The sequence below is a fragment of the Macaca mulatta genome, chromosome 3 (genome assembly GCF_049350105.2).
Source record: "Macaca mulatta isolate MMU2019108-1 chromosome 3, T2T-MMU8v2.0, whole genome shotgun sequence".
NCBI lineage: Eukaryota > Metazoa > Chordata > Mammalia > Primates > Cercopithecidae > Macaca > Macaca mulatta.
In genome coordinates this window covers 122,214,132-122,235,305 of record NC_133408.1, presented here as the reverse complement: position 1 = coordinate 122,235,305, position 21,174 = coordinate 122,214,132, and the positions used below count along the sequence as shown (strand labels likewise).

Genomic DNA, 21,174 nt, shown 5'->3' with positions numbered 1-21,174 from the left:
TTGTATAATTTGTTGTCAAAACTGGGACACTTCTGAGAGTAAAAGAAGCACTGAAATCATAAACATACATTTTTGAAATGTGTATTTATTGACATATAAATTATATTATGTTGTTAGAAATATGAAAAGTTCTTTATAACTTCTCAATTTTTCAAAATATAAAACATTTGTATACTTCAAGGCAAAACACTTTTTATTGTGATTGTATGAATGTTACAAAAAGAACATAAAGAAAATAATTGTTCTTGAGACATATTTATGTACTTTCTATCTGTTCCTGTCTATAATACAGTGTCACTTTTTTTCTTTGAAGAATATAGATTTTGCAATTTGGTTTTAGCTAATTGTTTTTAATTGCCTGATATCTTTTTTGAAGTTACATTTTATGATTAATAGAGAAAACTATTCTGCTATAGATACTGGGATACCAAAGAAACTCAGGGCAAATGTTGCCCAATGGAGGATATTCTCAAAACAATATTTTTTTTGCGTTTAAATTATAAATATTTAAACCCAAAGATTTTAATAGGTACCTTTTTGTTTTTTTGAGACGGAGTCTCACTCTGTCGCCCAGGCCAAAGTACAGAGGCGTGATCTGGGCTCACTGCAAACTCCACCTCCCGGGTTCACGCCATTCTCACACCTGGCTAATGTTTTATATTTTTAGCAGAAACGGGGTTTCACCGTGTTAGCCAGGATGGTCTTGATCTCTTGACCTCGTGATCTGCCCACCTCGGCCTCCCAAAGTGCTCGGATTACAGGCATGAGCCACCATGCCCAGCCAATAGGTACTCTTTTTGTGTCCATTTAGATTAGTTTTCTTTGACAGATATTTCTGTAAGATAAAACTTGTCAGATAAATTATCTGTATTTAGGATTATTGTAAACGTTTTGCCAAATTCACATGCTTCAAAATCATAGGCCTTTTAATTTTCTTCTATTTGGGTATGAATATAAGTATATGCAGTTATAACTAGGAGTTCCTTCCAAAGATTGTTTTCTGAAGTTGAGATAGAGACGCAGTTATAGAATTTCAAAATTAGATCTTGTACATTATTTGTGCTCTCATAATTCATTGTTTCTTCTTTTAGTAAATTATCTTCTAGTTATAAGCTTTGTTTTTTTTTTTTTTTGAGACGGAGTCTTGCTCTGTCACCCAGGCTGGAGTGCAGTAGTGTGATCTTGGCTCACTGCAAGCTCCGCCTCCCAGGTTCACACCATTCTCCTGCCTCAGCCTCCCGAGTAGCTGGGACTACAGGTGCCTGCCACTGCGCCCTGCTAATTTCTTGTATTTTTAGTAGAGACCGGGTTTCACCGTGTTAGCCAGGGTGGTCTCAAACTCCTGACCCTCGTGATCCATCCAGCTCGGCCTCTCAAAGTCCTGAGATTACAGGCGTGAGCCAGCACGCCCGGCCTAAACTTTATTTTCAAAAATACTTTGTTAAAAGCTTAAGCTTTTTGTTTCTTTATTTGTCCAGTACTTTGATTAAATAATTCCTACTGATTTGAACAAAATGCAACCAAATCTAGGTAACTAGTTTGTAAGAAATTTCAGCATCATTGTAGGATACTTAGGTTGATTTACAAGTTAGTTCTGAAAAGGCTCTAGCATTTCTAAAATCTATGTGATAGGCAGCCCAAAAGGAAAGCTTATGCTGCCATGGGGAAGTGCTTGTGCTCAATAGCAATCTTGTTACAAAAATTTTATATATTACTCTTACTGTATAAATACAGATTTTTAGCTAAGTGTCAATTTGAAAGCAGATTCTGTTTTGATTATTAGAATGTCACGGTTTGGGCATGGTTATAAATTGTGTACGCACCACTAATTGCGTGTACATTCCTCTCAAAGACTCTAATAAGAACATTGTTTCTTACCTTAGCACTCTGCTCCACCAAAATGTGTTATCACTGTAAAAAATAATCTTATCTTCAGTGGTGAACTATTTATTTATTTATTTATTTATTTATTTAATCTATTTTTATGTGTTTTGAGACAGAGTCTTGCTGTGCCTCCCAGACTAGAGTGCAGGCTCACGGCAACCTCTCTCACTCCCAGGTTCAAGCAATTCTCGTACTCAGCCTCCCAAGTAGCTGGGATTAGAGGCGCATGCCACCATGCCCAGATAATTTTTGTAGAGACGGGGTTTAACCATGTTGTCAAGCTGGTCCCAAATTCTGGACCCCGGGTGATCCACCCACCTCAGCCTCTTCAAAGTGCTGGAATTACAGATGTGAGCCACTGCTGAACTTTTTAAAAACTGAATTTACAATAACACTCATGATAACATCAGATGTTTCACCTTTAAGAATGAATTTCCAGCCGGGCACAGTGGCTTGCAACTATAATCCCAGCACTTTGGGAGGCTGAAGCCGGAGGACCACTTGAAGCCAGGAGATGGAGACCAGTCTGGGCAACAAAGTGAGAGACCTTGTCTCTACAACAGTGTTTTAAAAATTAGCCAGGCATGACACCTCATGCCTGTAGGCCCAGCTGCCCAGGATGCCGAGGCTGGAGGATTGCTTGAGCCCAGGAGTTTGAGGCTGCAGCCAGCTATGATTGCCCTACTGTACTCTAGCCTGGGTGAAAGAGCATGACCCTGACTCTTAAAAAAAATAAAAATAAACAAATAGTCACCAATAGTTTTACTTTGACTCCATGAATTTGATAAAGAATTCAGCCTGTTCCTAGATTTAATTTAACTGGTTTTTCCATTTGAAGCATCTAGTATCACTGATACAAAGCTAACAGCATTCAACGTTTTGCAAAGTAGTTCTTTTGTTAACAGTCTAACAACTATTGCTTTACTTTTTATATGTGCATAAGATAACCTAGAATGAAAATGAGTGAAATTAAGTTAGATGATTAGTGATTTGATCTAAATGAAAAAATTGTGCTTCTCAGTGTAATATGTAAATACATGTTATCTGTAGCTATACCTGTTGTCTCCATGTACAGTAATTTAAAAAGTAGATTCTGATGCACAATCAGTAGATTTGTGTTTTTGTTTTTTTTTTTTCCTGAAACAGGGTCTCACTCTGTCTCCCAGGCTACAGTGCAGTAGCATGATTTTGGCTCACTGCAGCCTTGACTTCCCAGGCCGAACTAATCCTCCCACCTGCGCCTCCTGAGTAGCTGGGACTACAGGCGTGTGCCATCACACCTGGCTATTTTTTTTCTATTTTTTTTGTAGAGACAGGGGTCTCAGTATGTTACCCAGGCTTTGGTCTCGAACTCCTGGGCTCAAGCGATTCTTCCACTTTGTCTACCCAAAGTGCTGGGATTACAGCTGTGAGCCACCGTGCCTGGCTGATTGGTGTCTTTTGATTTACATTTAGTCAGTGAGATTGCAGTAGTCTCCATGTTACATGTTTATTATCAACTGGTTTTGAGAAATGAAAAAATTTCAGTTTTTCACTCAAGATAACACTTTTTTTTAAAAGCTTACTGGTGCCAGAAGGGTTCATTGCAAAATAAAAAGCATTGCCAAACAATAAATAGTTGCAGATTTGTACTGTATACTAAATGGCAAAACCACTGTAGTAGAAGCAAACTGCACGTGTATACCTTGGAGATATTGTGGTAAAAAGCGAATATTGCAATAAAATGAGTCGTGTGGATTTTTTGGTTTCCCAGTGCATATAAAAGTTATGTTTACACTATTATCTTCTAAGTGTATCATAGCATTATGTCTTAAAATACAATATACATGCCTTAATTTAAAAATATTGCTCAAAATGCTAATGATTGTCAGCAAGTCATAATATTTTTACTGATCAAGAATCTTGCCTCAGTGTTGATGGCTGCTGAATGATGAGGGGGTTGGTTGCTGAAGTTTAGGGGTAGCTGTGGCAATTTGTTAAAATAAGAGCACAATAAAGTGTGCTGCATTAATCGACACTCTCAGGAAAGATTTATCTGTAGTATGCATTGCTGTTTGATGCCTTTTTATGCACAGTAGTCATTTTTTTCAAAATTGAAGTCTGTCCCCTCAAGTCCTGTTGCTGCTTTATCAATTAAGTTTATGTAATACTCTAAATCCTCTGTTGTCATTTCAACACTGTTCATGGCATCCTTGCCAGGAGTAAATTCCATTTCAAGAAATCACTTTCTTTGCTCATCCATAAGAGAGAACTCATCCATCCAGCTTTTATAATGAGATTACAGCAAGTCAGTCACATCTTCAGGTTTCATTTCTGAACTAGAGTTCTCTTACTGTTTCCACCACATCTGCAGTTACTTACTCCACTGAATTCTCAAGCTTTTCAGTCATCCATGAGGGTTAGAATCAACTTCTTCCAAACTCCTGTTAATGTTAATATTTTGACTTGCTCCCGTGAATCACAAAAGCTGTTAATCGCATCTAGAATGGTGAATCCTTTCCAGGAGTTATTCAATTTACTTTGTCCAGATCCATCAGAGGAATCACTGTCTATGGCAGCTATAGTCTTTCCAAATTTTTTTTTTTTTTTTTTCTGAGACGGAGTCTCGCTCTGACACCCAGGCTGGAGTGCAGTGGCGGGATCTCGGCTCACTGCAAGCTCCACCTCCCAGGTTCAGGCCATTCTCCTGCCTCAGCCTCTGAGTAGCTGGAACTACAGGAGGCCACCACCATGCCCGGCTATTTTTTTTTTTTTTGTATTTTTAGTGGAGATGGGGTTTCACTGTGTTAGCCATGATCTCCATGGTCTCCTGACCTCGTGATCCACCCATCTCGGCCTCCCAAAGTGCTGGGATTACAGGCGTGAGCCACCGTCCCCGGCCTCAAATTGTATTTTTATTTTATTTTATTTTTTTATTTTTTGTTTTTGTACAAGATTTTATTAAAGGTCTTTACAGAGCAACATCCAGATTCCAGAATACAGCTGCCAAGGAGACCCTGTTATGCTGTGGAGACTGACTGGGGCACGGCAGGTGGCTCTGGCTTCCCACCCTTCTATTCTGAGATGGGAGTGGTGGGCAGTATCTCATCTTTGGGTTCCAGGATGCTCCCTTGGTCAGGCAGGGGCTTCTTAGGGCCAGTCTTACCAGTTGGGTCCTAGGGCAGCATGATCTTCACCTTGATGCCCAGCACACCCTGTCTGAGCAACACATGGCGCACAGCAGCATCAATGTAGTAGTTAACAGGGTCTCCCCTGTGGATCATCAGGCCATGCACAAACTTCATGGATTTAGCCCTCTGTCCTCGGAGTTTCCCAGACACCACGACCTCGCAGCCTTTGGCCCCGCTCTCCATGATGAACTGCAGCACACCATAGCACGCCCTCCGCACAGCAAGCCCTCCTAGGAGTTTGTAACGCAGAGACTCTGCCTGGGCAATGGCACACAGACCTCTAGTGGCCACCTTTTCAGCATAAAGCTCTACACTGCCCTCTGGAAAGCCAAACCTTTTCTGAACTACAGCAGTCAGTTCCGGAATCCGTGGACCCTTCTCTCCAAGAACATTCTGTGTTCTGGTGGCTAAGATAATGATTTCTGTCCTGGTTGGTGTAACTCACACCTCAACTCCAGAGTAGCATTCTTCAGCCAGCTCCCAAGTAAGAAACTCATTCAGTTCAGCTTTGAACATGCCATCAGTGACAAACTTCCTCTTCTTGGAAATTTGCACAGCCATCTTGCCGCCGCGCTCTGCCGAAAGGAAAGCCAAAATGTATTTTTAAAATGAGACTTGAAAGTCAAAATTACTTCTTGATCCATGGGGCTACATAACGGATGTTGTGTTAGTAGGCATGAAAACATTATTAATCTCCTTGTATAGCTCCATCAGAGCTCTTGGGTGACCAGGTGCATTTTCAGTGAGCAGTAATATTTTGAAAGGAATCCTTTTTTCTTTTTTTTTTCCGAGAAGGAGTCTCGCTCTGTCCCCTAGGCTGGAGTGCAATGGTGCGATCTCAGCTCACTGTAAGCTCTGCCTCCTGGGTTCACACCATTCTCCTGCCTCAGCCTCCCGAGTAACTGGGACTACAGGCGCCTGCCACCACACCTGGCTAATTTTTTGTATTTTTAGTAGAGACGGGATTTCACCGTGTTAGCCAGGATGGTCTCGATATCCTGATCTCGTGATCTGCCCACTGTGGCCTCCCAAAGTGGTGGGATTACAGGCATGAGCCACCACACCCAGCCTAGGAATCTTTTTTTCTGAGCAGTAGTCTGAATAGTGGGGTTACAATATTCAGTAGCTGGAACTACAGGCATGCACCACCGAGCCTGGCTGTCTGTTGTTTGTTTAAGACTGAATATTTTAAGATTAGTTCATGGCAAAATTAAGAGGAAAGCACAGAGATTTTCCATACACCTTCTGCCCCAACATATGCATAGCCTCTCCCATTATTAGCATCCCCCACTGGAGTAGTACATTTGTTACAATAGATGAACAAACTGTAGGGGTGACGGAAACTTTTACTGCACCCTCTGAAGTTTCTGTAGTTGAATCTGTGATAAACTGAAAGCAGACAGATTAATAGGAGAAAGGCATACAGATTTATTATGTGCATATACACAAGAGTCTCATAAAATAAAAGACTCAGGCCAGATGATTGGAATTTTTATAGTATCTGTAGCTGCAGAAAGAAAGAGGGGCTTGGGACTTCTAGGGAGTGGAGGTGAGGACAGACAGCTTTGGAAGGATGAGAGGAAGAAATCTAGTGAACAAAGGTTGTCTTGTTTTGTAGATTAAAATATCTTGGGGAGCAGCCCTCCAAAGAATGGGTAAAGCTTCTCTGGGTGAGGTTGTTAACCTTTAGTCTCTTTTTCCTGTGGTACGGTCTTTCCACATCCATCTTTAAGCAGATTAGGGGTCCTCAGAGAAAACCAGCTTGCATCCGCTGGTTCCCTGCTGTTCCCCAGTCAGGATACCAAAGAGCCTTACTTTGGGGTATCATTTTCTGAGCCCTCACACTACATTGACACATTAAGATCACCCAGAGTTCATCGTTTACATGTAGGGTTTACTCTTGTTTTCTTACTTTCTATGAGTTTAGACAAATGTGTAATGACATGTATCCATCTTTATGGTAGTATACAGTATATTTTCACTGCCCTAAAAATTCTCTCTGCCCTGCTGGTTCATCCCCCTCACCAATCTCTGATAACCCACAACTGTAACCCCCAATGGGTTCTACTTGCCTTCTGCCAGAGGAAGCCAATTTATCAAGACAGGGGAATTTTTTATGGAGAAACTGTTTAATACACATAGAGCCAATTAAATGGGAGACTGGAGTTTTACTATTATATCAGCCTCACTGAAAATTTGGAAGCTAGGAGTTTTAAAAGATAGTTTTCAGGCATGGACTAGGGAATGGGGAATGCTGATTGGTTAAGTTAGGGATGAAATCATAGGGAGTTGAATCTGTCCTCTTGCATGGAGTCAGTTCCTGGGTGGGAGGTCACAAGACCAGATGTCCTAGTTTATGGGTCTGGCCAGTGGATCTGTTAGAATGCAGGGTCTGAAAAATATGTCAAACATCAGTCTTACATTTTACAGTAGTAATATTATCCATTGGAGCAATTGAGGAGGTTAGGAAGTTTATGGCCTCTGCGTGACCTCTGAGCCATTATTTTATTTGTTTGTTTGTTTATTTATTTATTTATTTATTTTGAGATGAAGTCTTGCTCTGTCACCCAGGCTGCGATGCAATGGCACAGTATCAGGTCACTGCAACCCCTGTCTCCTAGGTTCAAGCAATCCTCGTGCCTCAGCCTCCTGAGTAGCTGGGACTACAGATGTGTGCCACAATGCCCAGCAAATTTTTGTAGGCATTTTGGTTTAGTAGAGACAGGGTTTTGCCATGTTGGGCAGTCTTGAACTCCTGACCTCAAGCGATCTGCCCACAATGGCCTCCCAAAGTGCTGGGATTACAGGCATGAACCACTGCTTCTGGCCCTGAGCCATTATTGCTAATTTTGTGGCAAATTTGTTACTTTTACAAAGGTGGTCTAGTTTCCAAGCAAGGAGGATGTTTGTTTTGGGGAGGGACTGTTACTGTCTTTGTTTCAAAGTTAAAGTGTAAATTCCTCCCAAAGTTAGCTAGACCTACTACACCCAGGAACGAACAAGGGCAGTTTGGGGGTTAAAGGCAAGATGGAGTTGGTTAGGTCATGTCTCTTTCACTGTCATAATTTTCTTTCTTATAATTTTTGCAAAAGTGGTTTCTCCACTGATCTGTGTACTCTTGCCCTAGTTTTGCCTTTTCTGGCATGTTACATGTTGGAATCATACAGAATGTAGCCTTTTCAAATTGGCTTCTTGGCTGCTTTTATTTGGTAATATGCATTTAAGTTTCCTACAAGTCTTTTCATGGCTTGATCATTTCTTTTTAGCTCTGATTAATATTTCATTGTCTGGATGTACTACAGTTTGTCCATCTACCTACTGGAGGATATCCTGGTTGCTTCCAAGTTTTGTCAATTATGAATGAAGCTTCAGTAAACATCTGTTTGCAGGTTTTTGAGTATACATAATTTTTCAACTTCTTTGGATAAATGCCAAGGAATGCAATTGCTGGATCATATGGTAAGAGTATGTTTAGTTTTGTAAGAAATTGTAAAGTGTCTTCCAAAGTGGCTGTACCATTTTACATTTCCACCAGCAGTGAATGAGAGTTTCTATAGCATATCCTTGCCAGCGTTTTGGTGGTTTCAGTGTTTTGGATGTTGGCTGTTTTAGTTAAGGTATATAGGGATATCTCATTGTGTTTTAATTCTCATTTTCCTAATTGTCACGTGTGTCTGTGTGAAGAGACCACCAAAAAGGCTTTGTGTGAGCAACATGGCTGTTTATTTCACCTGGGTGCAGGCAGGCTGAGTCTGAAAAGAGAGTCAGCAAAGGGTAGTGGGATTATCATTAGTTCTTACAGGTTTTGGGATAGGCGGTGGAGTTAGGAGCAATGTTTTGTGGGCAGAGGGTGGATCTCACAAAGTACATTCTCAAGGGTGGGGAGAATTACAAAGAACCTTCTTAAGAGTGGGGGAGATTACAAAGTACATTGATCAGTTATGGTGGGGCAGAAACAAATCACAATGGTGGATTGTCATCAATTAAGTCTATTTTCACTTCTTTTGTGAATCTTCAGTTGCTTCAGGCCATCTGGATATTGCAGGTCACAGGGGATATGATGGTTTAGCTTGGGCTCAGAGGCCTGACATTCCTGTCTTCGTAATAAGAAAAGCAAGTTGGGCGCGGTGTCTCACGCCTGTAATCCCAGCACTTTGGGAGGCTGAGGCAGGCAGATCACAAGGTCAGGAGATCAAGACCATCCTGGCTAACACGATGAAACCCCCATCTCTACTAAAAATACAAAAAAATTAGCCAGGCGTGGTGGCGGGTGCCTGTAGTCCCAGCTATTCGGGAGGCTGAGGCAGGAGAATGGCGTGAACCTGGGAGGCGGAGCTTGCAGTGAGCTGAAATCGCGCCACTGCACTCCAGCCCGGGTGACACAGCGAGACTCTTGTTAAAAAAAAAAAAAAACACGAAAAAGAAAGGCAAAACAAAATAGTGGTGAAGTGTTAGAGCAGCAAAAAATTTTGGGGGTGATATGGAGAGATAATGGGCAGTGTTTCTCAGGGCTGCTTCGAGTGGGATTAGGGGCAATGTGGTAACCTACAATGGGAGAGATTCAACTGAAGAAAGATTTCGGGGTAACGGGTGATATTGTGGGGTTGTTAGAAGGAGCATTTGTCATATAGAATTATTGGTGATGGCCTGGATATGGTTTTATATGAATTGAGAAACTAAGTGAAAGACACAAGGTCTGAATAAAAGAGGGAGAAAAATAGGGATTAAAGGACTAAGAATTAGGAGTACCCAGGACATCCAATTAGAGAGTGTCGAAGGGTGTTCAACGTTATTTTTTGCTTGGATGGCGAGTTTTTGGGTTCTATCCTTGAGTTTTTTTATGTTGTCATATACCAGGCCAGATTAATTTAGGTAAAAACAACACTCTTCATTTAAAAATATACAGAGTCCTCCTTTTTCAGCAGTGAGTAAATTGAGGTCTCAGTGGTTCTGGAGGACAACTGCAGCTAAAGAGTCAACCTGGACTTGGAGAACAGATAAAGTTTGTGATATGTCTGTAATGCTAGCAGAGAAGTCATTAGGCTGCGGAATGTTGTGACAGAGGTTGAGATGCCTGCTATTCCAGTTCCAAGTGCAATAGTGGAGGCAGAAAGTCCTAGACCCACAAGTAAAGGGATTGGTGGGATGACTCTTTTTTTTGTCATGTTGGTGTCATGAGGGGGACAGGCAGTTCATTCCCATCTGCAAACTGGATTTGGGGGGTAAGGAAGACTAGAGTACATGTGCCCATCCAGTTGGCAGGTAGGCACATGTAGGTGGAAGAGACACGTAAAAAGAAGAGACCTTGTATCAGGCAGAACTGGAAATGTAAAGTGAAAAGGTGAGAGGGTGTACTGAAAGAGGAATCCTACACCCAAAATCCTAGAGATCCAGCAAGGGCAGCAGCCATTAGAGGTTGTGATGGGGATTGATGGTGCAAGTGCATAGTGAGAGGGATTCGTCTTTCATGGTGTATGAGAAAGCGCGTAGTGTCTACAAGTAACCTTGCACTGCTATTCATGGGGCTGGGTATAAGCAAGCAAGAGGAGGGGCTAGGAGGAGATTCAGATGAGCAGGAGGAGGGTAGCCAAGGATGGAGTGAGATGCAGGGTAGGTATCTTCCTAAACAATAGTGACTGCCAGTGTTTTTTAGTTTGTCAGTAATGATAGAGGGCTTATCAGTAACGCGAAGTTGGAATGTTCTCATCCGTTTGGACATGTGTGTGGCTGGGTTCTGGAGATAAAGAGTAAAGGAACATTTGGACAGTGGAAGGTTGCCTAAAGGTTTACCTTGTGTGAGATTCCAGTAGGCTGTTGTCGGGGGATGCATAAAGGAGCAGCAACAGGGATAGCTGTTTGTGTGGTTAGGGGTCCAAATATGGGGGGTGGGGTGGAATTGACATAAGGAGAAAGGTGCCATAAATAGATGCGGAGAAGTGTGGCAGCTTGTTGGTGTGAAATGTCTGGGGAGTTCTCACCAAATTTGTCTAGAGGGTAACAGAGGTTCCTCAGGTGGGTAAAGATGAGGGCTATTAAAGGAGGTTCTGAGGTGCAGGGAGATGGGAGAGGTAGCCCAGTTGGCCTGTAGAGTGGGGATAGCTGTGTACGAGCAGGAAGAAAGGGAAACGCATAGCCAACAGTTCTTTGCTAGAGAAGGATTGGAGGCAGTGAGGAGAGAGTGGGTGAGATTGACAGTATGCTGGAGGTAACTAGGGAGCAGTAGAGAGTGGCATAAGAATGGGAATGAGATTAAGAGTGAGTATAAAAGTAAACAATAGAACTTCATCAGGGTGGAAGTATTGGAGGGTGCCCTGTCAGCAAAGATCATCTGTCCACTCCAAGAGGGAGTCAAGAGTGGCAGTTAGGGGATAGCCAGGAGACATCAGCTGTGATGACTTGGAGAAACAATGTAAACCGGCAGTGTAAACAAGAGCAGGTCATTTATGAGTAGTTGAGAATGGTGAATAGGAGTATGACTAGACAGAATATGGTAGAGATGACAAGTTTTTGGGGCGCAGTCCAAGTAGTGGGGGTGACTGCATAAAGCCCTGTTGCAACGAGTAGGGCAAGGATGGATAGACCTAATAGAATGAAAAGATATATTAGGCTCGTAAGGGTTATTATTGTTCTTCAGAAATGCGAGTGAGTTTAAGGGAAGTAGGGGAGAGTACTTGAGACTTCCAGGAGGAAGAGGAAATATCAGGCTGGCTGTTTGATGGACACAGCTTTTTTCTGGAACAGCGAAGTCAGTGGGGAGGGTCTTGCAGGCAGATGGCGGTTGGGGTACTATAGATGATTAGGTAGGGTCCATTCCATCTAGGTTGTAGAGTTTAAGGGGTCAGATTCTTTTTTTTTTTTTTTTTGAGATGGAGTCTCGCTCTGTCGCCCAGCCTGGAGTGCAGTGGCACAATCTCGGCTCACTGCAAGCTCTGCCTCCTGGTTTCACGCCATTCTCCTGCCTCAGTCTCCTGAGTAGCTGGGACTAGAGGCACCCGCCACCACGCCCGGCTAATTTTTTTTTTTATTTTTAGTAGAGACGGGGTTTCACTGTGTCAGCCAGGATGATCTCGATCTCCTGACCATGTGATCTGCCCGCCTCAGCCTCCCAAAGTGCTGGGATTACAGGCTTGAGCCACCGCGCCCAGCCTAATGTCTTTCTCATGAAAAAATTGGGGTTATGAGTTGTTGGGAGGAAAACCATAGAGGTAAAGTGCCATTCCCACCATATCAGGTGTACATTATTGCCATTGTTTTTACCTCATTAATGTGGCTGATGAGCTTGCACTAATAGTTGGAAAAGTATTCTCCACTGTTTTCTTCTTTTGCTTGTGCTTGCATTATTAATATTGTCTTAGAACATTTCTTATGGGCATCTTTTGAAGTTATCTGTGCATTTTAGGGGTCAGTTTAATTAAACTAGATAACATAAATTTAAATCCATTTAACTGACATATCAAACTGTAGCACATATAAATACCATACATCAAAAGCAAATACAGGGGTATAGGTGGAGTTTTCTTCAGTGCAGGGGAGTAGGAGAACTTCTGTTCTTCCCTCATATTATTTATTGCATGTATTCTACATGACCTAGACGGTATGTTACACAGTCATAAGGATGTTAAAGATAATCTATAAATATTAATAAAAAAATTCCTCTTTTTAAATTTTTTTTATATATATATATATATTTTGGAGTGAATTTTTTTTTAAATTATACTTTAAGTTCTGGAGTACGTGCGCACAACATGCAGGTTTGTTACATAGGTATACATGTGCCATGTTGATTTGTTGCACCCATCAACTCATCATTTACATTACGTATTTCTCTTAATGCCATCCCTCCCCCAGCCCCCCACCCCCTGACAGGCCCCTCCCTGTGTCCATGTGTTCTCATTATTCACCTCCCACTTTTAAGTGAGAACATTCAGTGTTTGGTTTTCTAACCAGAAATTTTAAATAGGAATTCTATTATTTTTCCCCTTACCCTAGTGGATTGCCTTGCTGTGTGTAATCGCTATCCCTGGGATATGACAATTGACTCTGGACACTAATTGTCTAGTAGAGAACTAAAAGAATTTCAAAAGTCATCATTTTACTAGCTTCCTAAGTTGATTGTTTTTACATTCTCTAGACTTTTTCAAGTTAGACTTCTGTATGTGGTATCCTTGCTATGACAGTTCCCTTCTATTTCCTGACAAAAAAGATGGGTTGTATATTGGGGTTCTGACCTTGTAGTTAGTCAGAACCCTGGGAATCCTTATAGAAATACAATCATTGCTAGGTTACTTGTCTTAAAATTTTCTTTTGGGGGCTAGGTTAATTGAGAGAGCACTTTTAGCAGGCTAACAGTTTTATTTCCACGAATATAGAATATAAAAGCTTTTACCCATGAACCTTTTTTGTTGTTGTTTAATGTTTCCATTTCTTCTGATCCTATAAACATCTTAGTTTCCCCATGTTTTTTGTTTGTTTGTTTGTTTGTTTGAGACAAAGTCTCACTCTGTTGCCCAGGCTGGAGTGCAGTGGCGCAATCTTGGCTCACTGCAATCTCTGTCTCCCGGGTTCAAGCGATTCTTGTGCCCCAGCCTCCTGAGTAGCTAGGATTACAGGCACCTGCCACCACGCCTGGCTAATTTTTGTATTTTTAATAGAGATGGGGTTTCACCATGTTGGCCACGCTAGTCTCAGACTGACCTCAGGTGATCTACCCGCCTCAGCCTCTCAAAGTGCTGGGATTACAGATGTGAGCCACTGCACCCAGCGAGTTTCCCCATGTTTTTGAGTAATTCTTTGAAATGGAAATACGCATGACCAATGTCATTGGAAAAAAATGATTAAAAAATAATATAGACCATGATCACTATAAGAAACCCAGTGTATAGAATATGACCTTAAACTGTGATAAAATAGGACTAATAGGAGATTTTTAACTTTAGCAGACTTCTTAGGAATAAACTATTTCATTCTGTAATTAATTTAAAATACGTCAACTTATAAAAATTTGATTCGTGCAGCTTTAAAATTGTTACAGTGTAAGGCTCAAAGTAAATTATTGAAAAATATATACACATATGTAAACAACGTGCTTTTTTTCTTTTTTCTGTTTACTGTTGTTAGCAATTCAATGATATAAGGAAAGTATACTTGCTGAGATCCTAATTGAACAGAACATAGTATAAAGTTACGCATTTTTCTTTAAATAAGTTCTCTGTTATTTTCCAGCAAAATGGCATACACGTCTTTTAGATTGCTTCAAGTCTGTATTATTCAAGTAATTAGTGGCAGCTTCTATAACAAATAATTCCAAAGTCTTAGTGGCTTAATATGATAAAAATGTATGTCTTGTTCTTAAAACATAGTTTGTAGATGTTCCTGTTGAGGCAGCTCTCCTGGGGGGAATCTCCTCTAAGCAGTGATGCTAGAATCCAAACTTCCTTAACATTTTAGTCATGTAGCCGTGTGTATGACTTTTTAGATTTCCAGAAATATGTGGGTGGTTTTCAAAGCCCTTATTTGCCAGAGCATCTTATTCACCAGCTTTCCTCCCAGATCTTTTGGTTAGTCTGTTGTTTTCCCCCAATAACCCTTGCCCCAGGCAGCACTGACTAATGTATTTGCCTTACATATTTTTGTTGAAGTTTCCCAAATAGCCCCCTCAGCCCTGGGAGAGTTCTGAGTCAAGCAGGAGAAAGGCAGTCCCTTTGAGCTGTTCCTCCAGGAAATCACCAAATAAGTCATAACAAACAACCCCAATTTTTTTTTTTCTTTTTATTAAAGAATAAGGCCTATTCAGTTCCCTCTGGTACTGAGTATGTCTACCAGGAGTATGGGCTGATGTCTTCAAGGCCACTGCCAGGCCCTTTGAGCTGTTCCTCCAGGAAATCATCAAATAAGTCATAACAACCCCATTTTTTAAAATTTTTATTAAGGAATAAGGCCTATTCAGTTCCCTCTGGTACTGAGTATGTCTACCAGGAGTATGGGCTGATGTCTTCAATGGCACTGCTCATCTGGGGAACATGGAAGTAGATAAGAGTGAGTTAAAAAGCCACAAAACTATCCTACTGAGATTTAGTTCTTTTCTTGGCTAAACATTTACCTGGTTGCTGTAAGCTTTCCATTAGTTTCTGGAGTTTTGAGAAAGTTGAATCTGACAATTTTTGCCAGTTTATTTGTTGCTTTTTGGAAGGTTAGACCATTGGCGTTCTCTACTCTGTCATATTTGCTGCCATCTGATTTCTATGATTTTTGTCTGAGGATGGTAGTATCCCGATGACATTAGGAAAGGAAAGATAATGACAAGGATTTGTTAAGAATAGACCAATGGAAAAGTGTCCAAATGGAGATGCGCTGTAGGCAGTTGTAAATATGTGACTGTGGTGAAAGGCAGAGGTGGTCAGACTTGAGATTAGGTTTTGAATTTGGCAATGCTGAAGCTCTGGAACATAGAGTATTTGTGGAAGGAATAACAAATGGCTGCTGAAGTCTGAGCTTTGGAGAACAGTCAGTGTAGGTGCAATAAGACTTCTCTTTTTCTTTCTTTTTTAAGTAGGAAAATTATTTTTGGAAATTAGTATAAACAAACATTAATTTCTGCTTGTTTCAGTTTCTTTGTCATCTCTTTTAAAAAAAAGGACAGATGGTCCCCCACTTAACGATGGTTGGACTTAAGATATTTTTACTTTTACAGGGGTGCAAAAGTGAAACACATTTAGTAGAAACTGTGCTTTGCATTGTGATGTTTTCCTAGGCTAGTGATACACAGTGCGATAGCCTCTTGTGATGCTGGGCAGTGGCTGGGTCCCACTCAGCCACTCAGTCACAGTACTCTACTGTACCACACAGTACTCTACAACACAGTATACTGTGTTGCCAGCGTTATTTTGCCTGTCTGTAGGCTAATGTGAGTGTTCTGAGTATGTTTAAGGTAGCATAGGCTAAGCTATGATCTTGGGTAGGTGAAGTGTATTAAATTATTTTCCACTAATGGTATTTTTACCTTACAACGGATTTGTCAGGACACTACCCCATCATAAGTCAGCGAGCATCTATATAGTCTATGGGACTTGACTTCACAATTAGCTGCTGTTTGGTTGGGATTACATGAAGAATGATTATAACAGTAAGTTTCTCTGCTAGTTTCTTATTTACTTATTTATTTAATTATACTTTAAGTTCTGGGGTACATGTGCAGAATGTGCAGTTTTGTTACATAGGTATACACGTGCCATGGTGGTTTACTGCACCCATCAGCCCGTCACCTACATTAGGTATTTCTCCTAATGCTATCCCTCCCCTAAACCCCCACCCCGCAACAGGTCCCAGTGTGTGATGTTCCCCTCCCTGTGTCCGTGTGTTCTCCTTGTTCAGTTCCCACTTATGAGTGAGAATATGCGGTGTTTGGTTTTCTGTTCTTGTGATAGTTTGCTGAGAATGACAGTTTCCAGCTTCATCCATGCCCCTGCAAAGGACATAAACTTACCCTTTTTTATGGCTGCATAGTATTCCATGGTGTGTATGTGCCACATTTTCTTTATCCAGTGTATCATCGATAGACATTTGGGTTGGTTCCAAGTCTTTGCTATTGTGAATAGTGCTGCAGTAAACATACATGTGCATGTGCCCTTATAGTAGCATGATTTATAATCCTTTGGGTATATACCCAGTAATGGGATTGCTGAGTCAAATGGTGTTTCTAGTTCTAGATCCTTGAGGAGTTGCTACACTGTCTTCCAGAATGGTTGAACTAATTTACACTCCCACCAACAGTGTAAAAACGTTCCTATTTCTCCACACATCCTCTCCAGCATCTGTTGTTTCCTGACTTTTTAATGATTGTCATTCTAACTGGCATGAGATGGTGTCTCATTGTGGTTTTGATTTGCATTTCTCTAATGACCAGTGATGATGAGCATTTTTTCATAGTCTGTTGGCTGCATAAATGTCTTCTTTTGAGAAGTATGTGTTCATATCCTTTGCCCACTTTTTGATGGGGTTGTTTTTTTCTTGTAAATGTGTTTAAGTTCTTTGTAGATTCTGGATATTAGCCCTTTGTCAGATGGATAGATTGCAAAAGTTTTCTCCTATTCTGTAGGTTGCCTGTTCACTCTGATGGTGGTTTCTTTTGCTGTCCTGAAGCTCTTTAGTTTAATTAGATCCCATTTGTCAATCTTGGCTTTTGTTGCCATTGCTTTTGGTGTTTTAAACATGAAGTCCTTGCTTATGCCTATGTCCTGAATGGTATTGCCCAGGTTTTCTTCTAGGATTCTTTATGGTTTTAGGCCTTAGTTTAAGTCTTTAATCCATCTTGAATTGATTTTTGTATAAGGTGTAAGGAAAGGGTACAGTTTCACATATGGCTAGCTAGTTTTTCCAACACCATTTATTAAATAGGGAGTCTTTTCCCCATTGCTTGTTTGTGTCAAGTTTGTCAAAGATCAGATGGTTGTAGATGTGTAGTGTTATTTCTGAGGCCTCTGTTCTGTTCCATTTGTCTATATATCTGTTTTGGTACCAGTACCATGCTGTTTTGGTTGCTGTAGCCTTGTAGTATAGTTTGAAGTGAGGTAGTTTGATGTCTCCAGCTTTGTTCTTTTTGCTTAAGATGGTCTTTGCTATACCGGCTCTTCTTTGGTTCCATATGAAGCTTAAAGTAGTTTTTTCGAATTATGTGAAGAAAGTCAGTGGTAGCTTGATGGGGATAGCATTGAATCTATAAATTACTTTGGGCAGTATGGCCATTTTCATGGTATTGATTCTTCCTGTCTATGAGCATGGAATGCTTTTCTATTTGTTTGTGTCCTCTCTTATTTCTTTGAGCAGTGGTTTGTAGTTCTCCTTAAAGAGGTCCTTCACGTCCCTTGTAAGTTGGATTCCTAGGTATTTTATTCTCTTTGTAGCAGTTGTGAATGGGAGTTCATTCATGATTTGACTCTCTGTTTGTTATTGGTGTATAGGAATGCTTATGATTTTTGCATACTGATTCTGTGTCATGAGACTTTGCTGAAGTTGCTTATCAGCTTAAGGAGATTTTGGGCTGAGACGATGGGGTTTTCTCAATGTACAATCATCTCATCTGCAAACAGGGACAATTTGACTTTCTCTTTTCCTATTTGAATACCCTTTATTTCTTCCTCTTGCCTGATTGCCCTGGCCAGAACTTCCAATACTGTGTTGAACGGGAGTGGTGAGAGAGGACATCCTTGTCTTGTGCCGGTTTTTGAAGGGAATGCTTCTAGCTTTTGCCCATTCAGTATGATACTGGCTGTGGGTTTGTCATACATAGCTCTTACTATTTTGAGATACATTCCATCGATACCTAGTTTATTGAGAGTTTTTAGCATGAAGATGTGTTGAATTTTGTCGAAGGCCTTTTTTGCATCTACTGAGATAATCATGTGGTTTTTGTCATTGTTTCTGTTTATGTGATGGATTCCATTTATTGATTTGCATATGTTGAACCAGCCCTGCATTCCAGGTATAAAGCCTACTTGATCTTGGTGAATAAGCTTTTTGATGTGCTGCTGGATTCGGTTTGCCAGTATTTTATTGAGGAGTTTTGCATCGATGTTCGTCAGGGATATTGGCCTGAAATTTTCTTTTTGTGTTGTCTCTCTGCCAGGTTTTGGTATCAGGATGATGCTGGCCTCATAAAATGAGTTAGGAAGGATTCCCACTTCTTCTGTTGGTTGGAATAGTTTCAGAAGCATTGGTACCAGCTCGTTTTTGTACCTCTGGTAGAATTCGGCTGTGAACCCCTCTGGTCCTGGACATTTTTTGGTTGGCAGGCTGTTAATAACTGCCTCAATTTCAGAACTTGTTATTGGTCTATTCAGGAATTTGACTGCTTCCTGGTTTAGACTTGGGAGGGTGGATGTGTCCAGGAATGTATCCATTTCTTCTAGATTTTCTAGTTTGTGTAGCGGTGTTTATAGTATTCACTGATGGTAGTTGGTATTTCTGTGGTATTAGTGGTGATATTCCCTTTATCATTTTTTTTTTTTCACCCATTTGACTCTTTTATCCTTTCTTCTTTAGTAGTCTGGCTAGTGGTCTGTTTTGTTGATCTTTTCAAAAAACCAGCTCCTAGCTTCATTGATTTTTTTGAAGGGTTTTTTGTGTCTCTATCTCCTTCAGTTCTGCTTTGATCTTAGTTATTTCTTGTCTTCTGCTAGCTTTCGAATTTGTTTGCTGTTGCTTCCCTAGTTCTTTTAATTTTGATAATCGGGTGTCAATTTTAGATCTTTCCTGCTTTCTTTTCTGGGCATTTAGTGCCATGAATTTCCCTCTACACACTGCTTTAAATGTGTTCCAGTGATTCTGGGACATTGTGTCTTCGTTCTCATTGGTTTCAAAGAACATCTTTATTTCTGCCTTCATTTTGTTATTTACCCAGTAGTCATTCCAGGAGCAAGTTGTTCAGTTTCCGTGTAGTTGTGCGGTTTTGAGTGAGTTTCTTAATCCTGAGTTCTAATTTGATTGTGCTGTGGTCTGAGAGACTGTTATGATTTCCATTCTTTTGCATTTACTGAGGAGTGTTTTACTTCCAATTATGTGGTCAATTTTAGAATAATTGTGATGAGGTGCTCTGAAAAATGTATATTCTGTTGATTTAGGGGTGGAGAGTTCTGTAGATGTTTATTAGATCCTCTTGGTGCAGAGCTGAGTTCAAGTCCTGAATATCCTTGTTAATTTTCTGTTCATTGATCTGTCCAATATTGACAGTGGGGAGTTAAGGTCTCCCACTATTATTGTGTGGGAGTCTAAGTCTCTTTGTAGGTCTCTGAGAACTTGCTTTATGAATTTGGGTGCTCCTGTATTGGGTGCATTTATATTTAAGATAGTTAGCTCTTCTTGCTGCATTGATCCCTTTACCATTATGTAATGCCCTTCTTTGTCTCTTTTGACCTTTGTTGGTTTAAAGTCTTTTTTTTTTTTTTTTTTTTTTTTAATTTTTAGTGCAGTGCAATCTCGGCTCACTGCAGCCTCAGCCGTCTGGTTTCAAGAGATTCTCCTGCCTCATCCTCCCCAGTAGCTGGGATTACAGGTGCCCGCCACCATGCCCGGCTAATTTTCATGTTTTTAGTAGAGACAGGGTTTCACCATATTGGCCATGCTGGTCTCAAACTCCTGACCTCGCGATCCGCCTGCCTCGGCCTCCCAATGTGCTAGGATAACAGGCGTGAGCCATAGCGTCCGGCCTAAAGTCTGTTTTATAAGAGATTAAGATTGCAACTCCTGCTTTTTTTTTTTTTGCTTTCCATTTCCTTGGTAAATATTCCTCCATCCCTTAATTTTAAGCTTATGTGTGTCTTTGCATGTGAGATGGATTTCCTGAATACAACAGACTGATGAGTCTTGACTCTTTGTCCAATTTGCCAGTCTGTGTCTTTTAACTGGGCCATTTAGCCCATTAACATTTGAGGCTAATATATTTATGTGTTAATTTGATCCTGTCATTATTATGCTAGCTGGTTATTTTGCCCGTTAGTTGATGCGGTTTCTTCATAGTGTTGATGTTCTTTACAATTTGGTATGCTTTTTCAATGGCTGGTACCAATTGTTCCTTTCCATGTTTAGTGCTTCCTTTGGGAGCTCTTGTAAAGCAGGCCTGGTGGTGACAAAATCTCTCAGCATTTGGTTGTCTGTAAGAATTTTATTTCTCCTCTGCTTACAAAGCTTAGTTTGGCTGTATATGAAATTCAGGGTTGAAAATTCTTTTTTTTTGAGACACAGTCTTGCTCTGTTGCCAGACTGGAATGCAGTGGCACGATCTCAGGTCACTGCAACCTCCGCCTCCCAAGTTCAAGTGATTGCCCTGCCTCAGCCTCCCAAGTAGCTGGGATTATAGTCATGTGCCACCACGCCGGGCTGTTTTGTTTTTGTTTTTTTTTTTTTATATTAGTGGAGACGAGGTTTCACTATGTTGGCCAAGATGTTCTCAATCTCCTCGCCCGCCTCAGCCTCCCAAAGTGCTGGGATTACAGGCATAAGCCACTGTGCAAGGCAAGGCCTCTTTTTTTTTTTTTCTTTTTTTTTGGAGACAGAGTCTTGCTGTGTCACCCAGGCTGGAGTGCGGTGGCACCATCTCGGCTCACTGCAACCTCCACCTCCCAAGTTC

At 40.9% G+C, this 21,174-nt stretch overlaps 1 protein-coding gene and 1 pseudogene across 1 annotated transcript in view; one reads left to right on the top strand and one right to left on the bottom strand.

The window, feature by feature from the left end:
- The window catches only part of SDHAF3 (succinate dehydrogenase complex assembly factor 3), a 66,275-nt gene that overhangs the window by 25,158 nt on the left and 19,943 nt on the right, over window positions 1-21,174 (top strand). The gene's annotated exons all lie outside the window — the stretch shown is intronic.
- Window positions 4,776-5,643, bottom strand: LOC697719 (small ribosomal subunit protein uS3 pseudogene; annotated as a pseudogene).